The sequence below is a fragment of the Octopus sinensis genome, linkage group LG4 (genome assembly GCF_006345805.1).
Source record: "Octopus sinensis linkage group LG4, ASM634580v1, whole genome shotgun sequence".
Taxonomy (NCBI): Eukaryota; Metazoa; Mollusca; class Cephalopoda; order Octopoda; family Octopodidae; genus Octopus; species Octopus sinensis.
Window position 1 is genome coordinate 45,099,544 of NC_043000.1, and position 6,871 is coordinate 45,106,414.

Sequence of the window (6,871 nt, forward strand, 5' to 3'; positions counted from 1 at the left end):
TTGCTACACCTACATGATGTGGTGTATGCAGCATTGTGTTATTTTTTTGTGGGTGGGGTGGGGGAGAATGCAAACTTTTCCCAGTATTATATTGCGTCAGTATGTTGTTATGGAGTTTGGCCTGAGTTGTGTGTTTCAGTTGGGTAGCCATCCTATAGAGTACATGTAATGGGGTTTGTTTAATTTATTGGATATTTGCTGTATGAGTTTGTCTATTGCAGTTTTGAAATCTTACCTTTCTCATAGCATATATGATCATACATTTGCAGGTGTATTTTGTTTTTCCTTACATATTTATCACTTTTCCTCCATATCTCATGTTTCTTTTATTATTCCTTGAATGTCTTGCAGAATACATGTAGCACTTCAATGTAGTTGTCAACTGTCCATCATTCTCTTTTGGTTTTGTTGTTACCATTATTTTTGTTGTTCTTCTTTTCCCCCTCCTCCCCTCCTCCTCCTCTTCGTTTTCTTCTTCTTCTTCTTCTTCTTCTTCTTCTTCTTCTTCTTATTATTATTATTATTATTATTATTATTATTATTATTATTATTATTATTATTATTATTTCTTTCATCTAAGGCATCTATCGTGTGTCCTACTACTTTTTTAAGATGCTGGAATATGATTTGAGAAAAATTTAACTACTATTTATCACAAACTGAGCAGCCATATAAAAGCTCACTTGCTCGCTTGATTTCCCCCACTACCTTTGCTTGCCTCTAAGACAGTTCTTTACAATGATTGCTGTAGATTTTTATAGAAAAGAAAAATTAATTACTTGCTTTTCCACTTACTATGGTAGCCTTTGAATCTGAATTTTAAATTTCCTGTGTAGATGGTGGATGCTGTTCTTGTTTTGCCCCAGTTCGACTCTAATCTAGTCAACTTATGATCAAATATCTACTAGTTTTCTTTTTTCTCTTGTCTTTTGAGTATATAGAACTACAATATCAAATGTATCATTTACTTATTTATGATATGTGTGCAATTAGAAAATTTGGCTACTGTTTCTAACAGATTGAGGTATCCCATATGGTTTCATGCTTTAGCTTATGTTTGAATACAGTTTTTGGAAATGAATGTTGAAGATTTATGCAGAGGAAAATGAAATTTCATAAGATGTCTTTTGACATATCTAGGCTGTATTTAACCCTTTCGTTATGAACCTGGCTGAAACTGACTGTGGCTCTGTAGTACAAATGTCTTGTTTTCATAAGTTTTGAATTAAAATCTTCTACCAAACATTATTTTTTATTTTTTATTTTATCTAGTTTCAGCTCACGAGCTGTGGACATGCTGGGGCACCGCCGTTTTAAAGGGAATGCTTACCGCACCTAGGTTTCCCAAGCGGTCACCCATCTAAGTACTAACTAGGATCGATGTTGCTTAACTTCGGTGATCGGACGAGAACCGGTGCTTTCAATGTGATATGGCCGTATGTCACAAATTATGTTCCTAATACCAGCTTAATGATAACTAAGTTATTTTACTAAATTCTTTGTTATTTTTTAAATAATTGAAAGAAACACAGAGCATCTCAAAATAAATATGGTAACGAAAGTGTTAAACTGATGAATTTGGTTTTGCTGTGCTATCATAAATAGATGCATTGTGTATGTGATAAGTAAAGGTGTAAGTATTTCATTTTTGATAGTCTGTAATTCTTTATATTTCATAGCAGAAAGTTAGGGTATGGTGTCCAGAAATGCTTGTTATAATGAACAAGAGCTGTAATAAATTAACGAAAGAGTTTCTACTTGTATATCAGAAAATTCTTCCTCAAACTTTGCAATGCTTGATACTATAGCATACTTGAAGCTATGTACTTTTGATATTCTCAGTTACATTTGACCTGAGCCTACACAAAAATCAATGGTTGTAAGATAGTAGTTATTGTTAGAAATTTCATAATATTACAATATTAGTACCAATGATTGAGCATATTTTGTTCATTACTCTTTGTACTTCGGTTATGTCCCCTGTTTTGCAGTAACAGTATTGATATTATGTGTTCTCTGAATGCACTGAAAATTTTAATCCTAATTCATGTCTGTCATGTCCATTTCAGCAATTTTCAACTGACGTCCTCTCTTTTTTGCTTTCAGTAAAATAAACCTTTATTTTCACATTTTAATAAGAATCAGCTAATTTTCAGCAATGACTTGTTACCCGAATTAAACCAATGGCAAGAATTCTAATATCTTTTGGATGATATATTTATTTAGGCAAGATTTGTATCATGAGGAATTTCTGACATAGGCTGCAGGAAATATATTTTAATGTTTACTTCAGAATAATTATCCATTAAAATTTTTCTGGTATCTTTTTCTTTGATAGTCTGTATTTGTTGACTTCTAGATAAAGCTACTAAAATATTGTATAATTCTGTTCAACGTAGAATCATTAGCCTCAGGTTTTATTTTCTATCTATGTGTTATTACCATTCTACATACAATCGATGCTGGTTCATTTTCGTTATCAGCACTCATGAAGGCAATGTATGTCTCTCTTTTCTTTTGTACGTGGAGCATACATACATACATTCATACATACATACATACTTACATACATACATACATACATACATACATACATACATACTCATATATATTTGTATGCAGGTATATGTATATATATGTATGTATATATATATATATATATATATATATATATATATATATATATATATATATAATATATATATATATATATATATATATATGCATCAGTCATTTATCAATTTTTTTTTATAATTTATTCAAATGTATTTATCTCAGATATCTAGATGTGTGTATTTCATTCAGTAAATATTTAGGATTTGCCTTTTTTTTGCTTAGATTTGGAGGAAGAGATGATACTGGCAAAGCAGACAGTTGATTCATAAAAGTAGACAGTGAATTAGCACTGTAAATTGGAAAGGCAGTCAGTGAATTGGCAATGGAAAAAGTGAATTAGCTGAGCTGAGAAGAAATTTTCATGGTAGATAATTAATTGGCAGGGTTAACAGCAACTTGGAAGAATAGATAGGGAATTGGCAGAGTAGATAGTAAATAGGCAGGGTAGAGAGTGATTTAGCACGATAGACAGTGAAGCAGAAGCATAGACTGCAAATTAATGAAGTATGCTGCCATTTGGTAGGGTGGACAACAAATTGGCAAGGTAGACAGCAAATTTGAAAGGTTGACTTTGCAGTGTCGACAGCAAAATGGAAACACAGATGACAAATGCAAAGTTAAGACAGCAAATTAGCAGGATAGACAGTGAATTGACTAAGTAGACATCAAACTAAAGAGTAAACAGTAACTTGGTAGAGAAGAATGTCAATTACTAAGATAGACAGTGAATTGAATGAATAGGCAACGAATTGGCATAGCTGCCACTAATTTGGCAATGTTGACACCGAACTGTCAGAAAGAACAGTGGATTGGTATAGTAAATGGTGAAATTACTGGGAAGACAGTAACTGGGTAAGGAAAGTTGCTTATTAGCAGGGCAGACAGCAATGTGGATGGGTACAGAGTGAGTTGGCAAGACAGATAGCAAACTGACAGGGTAGATGGTGAATTAGTAGAGTAGACAGTGAATTAGCAGGGTAGGCAAAGAATTGGTATGGTAAACAAAGTAATGAAAGTGTAGACAGCATAGAAACAAAATAGCGACATGTTAGGGTAGCTAATGCATTAGCAGAATAGCCAGCGAATTGGCAGAGTAAACAGTGTTTTGCAGGAAAGACAGCAAATAGGCAAGGTAGACAAAAATTAGACAAGGTATACAGAGAATTGGCAGAGCAGACATTTGTTATGGTAGATAGTGATTTCGGACAGTAGACAAGTGAATTCGCAATGTAGACAGCTGTGAATTGACAAGATAGACAGAGAATAGACAAAACAGACAACAAAATGGTAGGGTAGACAAATGTACATTTTAAGATGTCACCAAACTACAAAAGATCCCTTGTTCTCTCCTATTTTTACGAAATTGAAATCCCAGTAATGCCTGCACTGTCTTTGTTGACATGAATGAGTTATTAAAACAGTGATGTATTTTACTCTAAACTAAGTTTAATTTTGATTAATTAAAATTTCATAATGATTTTGATATGATTTTTTTTTTAGTCCCCACTAAATGCAATATTAATTAATTGAAATTTCTTTGCTTCACTGCATTCAGTATGTTACCACTCACTGTGGAAAGTGCCATATTATTTAGAGAGAAAAATCTAAAGTGCTATGCCTGAGACCCATTTTTTTGCTTCTAACTGAAACTGTTTCTCTACATTAAAATCACTAGTATCTTTTCAGAAAAGCATGAATGTTTCACAATCTCATTTACTTTATAATTTACATGAATTCATTGAAATTCAACTATTTAAGCAATCAACTTGTTTAGTATGCAATGAAAATATTATTATTACTTTAAAAATATAATAAAAAAGTTATTATTGCTTGGAAATTCATAAAATCACAATAATTATATCAAAAGGCAAAAACGTTGTTTCTTTTATAATTAGATTTCATTGGAAATTCATGCTAAAACATTATTTAGTACTTTAGTATGTTTTTATTGTTTTCAGAGCTTATACTTTATTAATGTCTGGTTTGTTTCAATATAAACCCATCTGTCATATGATAAGAGAAAAAAATTGCCTTATGTTTTATATATTTTGTAAATATTCTGAAAATTTATAGACCTGCATCATCTTGTTTTCAGCAGTCCAAGTTATTACTTAGATGCTGTTTTAGGAATCTAAAATAATATTTATTTATATCGGATCTGTACCAGCTGGCCGGCAGCACAATATATATATAATTGCTAATTTGATAAATCATATCATATTTTTAGGTACTGGGTATTAAATAATCATTTTGTTAAACTGGTAGGCTTTCATTTTCATAATCATAGAATCTTAACCTTCTATGATGATAATGAAAATGACAGACATATGTGTGTATGTGGTGTGGTGGTGGTGGTGGTGGTGGTGGTGGTGTGTGTGTGTGTGTGTGTGTGTATGCATGCTTGTGTCTTTCTGTCTATCTGTCCACCAGTATGCTTCTAGTATATGTTTGTCTATCAGTTGCGTCCATCCTTTGAACTATTGGGCTGTTATCAAACGATAGTAGCTGAAATATTAACATACTTGCTAAGACTTCTCAAGCCACTCACCATTTCTAACTGACCCGGAGGTAAGCATTGCATGCTAAGTTCACAGAACTGAAACAGCTATTACAAGATGCCTATGCAATACTCTAACTTTTTACAAATATATTGGAAAGTTGAAATAAAATGCTGATCTAGACATGATTTAAATCACTTCGCAGAGAATTGAAATAAATATTACATGGCATTCTATCCGCTTCTCTAATGGCCCTTCCGATTTGGCATTTATATATTGACACACTTTGCAACTGCATGGGCTTTGATTCAGCTTCACTGCATGACACCTCATGCAAGTGTCTTCTGCTAAAATCCCAGGGCAATCAACGCCTTGTGAGAGAATTTGTTCAACAAAAACAGTATTGAAGTTTATCATACATATGTGTAGGTGTAGATGTGCATGCATGTATCTTTGTGTATATGTTTGTTCCCACCACCATCATCATTTGACCACTGGTGTTCGTTTGTTTACATCCATGTAACTTAGCAGTTTGGAAGAAAGTGACTGATAGAATAAGTGCCAGACTTGAAAATATTATGAGTGGTGGGCAAATCTTCTTCAGTACAGCATTGTGGAGCATTGCTATACTCAAGAAGACCTGCCCACCACAATAGAATTGAGATCCTAAGGCCAAGGTGCCACGTAAAAAGCACTGGTGTTGGTGCTGGTACCATATATAATGTACACTGGTACCATATATAAAGCACACTCTGTAAAGTGATTGGCATTAGGAAGGGCATCCGGCCATAGAAACCAAGCCAAATCAGACTTTAGAACCTGGCGCAGCCATTGGCTTTGCCAGCACCTGTAAAGCCATCCAACTCTTGCCAGTATGAAAAATGAATGTTGAATGTCGATGGTGACAATGATGATAGATGTGTGTGACTGATTCCATGGCTGCAATCCAATGAGTGAAACCAGTAAAAGATAAAAGACATGAAAGAATTTTACTTCACATTCTTTCAGTCCACTCAGCAAGCAAAATATATATATAACAACTAAAGGTGGTGCTCCAGCATATATATATATGTATATATATAATTATATACTCTTTTACTTGTTTCAGTCATTTGACTCCAGGACTAATTCTTTGGAAGCCTAGTACTTATTCTATCGGTCTCTTTTGCCGAAACGCTAAGTTATGGGGATGTAAACACACCAGCATCGGTTGTCAAGTGATGTTGGGGGTGGGGACAAACACAGACACACAAGCACACACACATACATATATATACATATACATATATACGACTGGCTTCCATCTACCAAATCCACACACATGGCTTTGGTCGGCTCGAGGCTATAGTAGAAGACACTTGGCCAAGGTGCCAAGCAGTGGGACTTAACCCAGAACCATGTGGTTGGTAAGCAAGCTACTTACCACACAGCCATTCCTGTGTCTATTTCAAATGGGTGAATTTCTAATAGTATAGATTTCCTTGGATTCTAAATTTTAAATATTACCAGCTTGAATAATCACTTGTACTATTTTGTATTTCAAATTGAACAAACTATGAATGCTGATAAAGAATTAAACTGTAGAAGTGTAATATATATATATATATATATATATATATATATATATAATATATATATATATATATATAATTCGAAAATAGAGAAAAACATAGATTAATCAGTACATCAACAGGACTACATTTAAAGCTTGTTTATTGATACAAAGCAAGACAGAAATAAGCTAACAGCTGTTTCTG

General features: G+C 33.3%; 1 pseudogene; it reads right to left on the reverse strand.

Annotated features, from left to right (window-relative positions):
* Nucleotides 1–1,323: 1,323 nt before the first annotated feature.
* On the reverse strand, nucleotides 1,324–1,442 carry LOC115211253 (annotated as a pseudogene).
* Nucleotides 1,443–6,871: the final 5,429 nt, after the last annotated feature.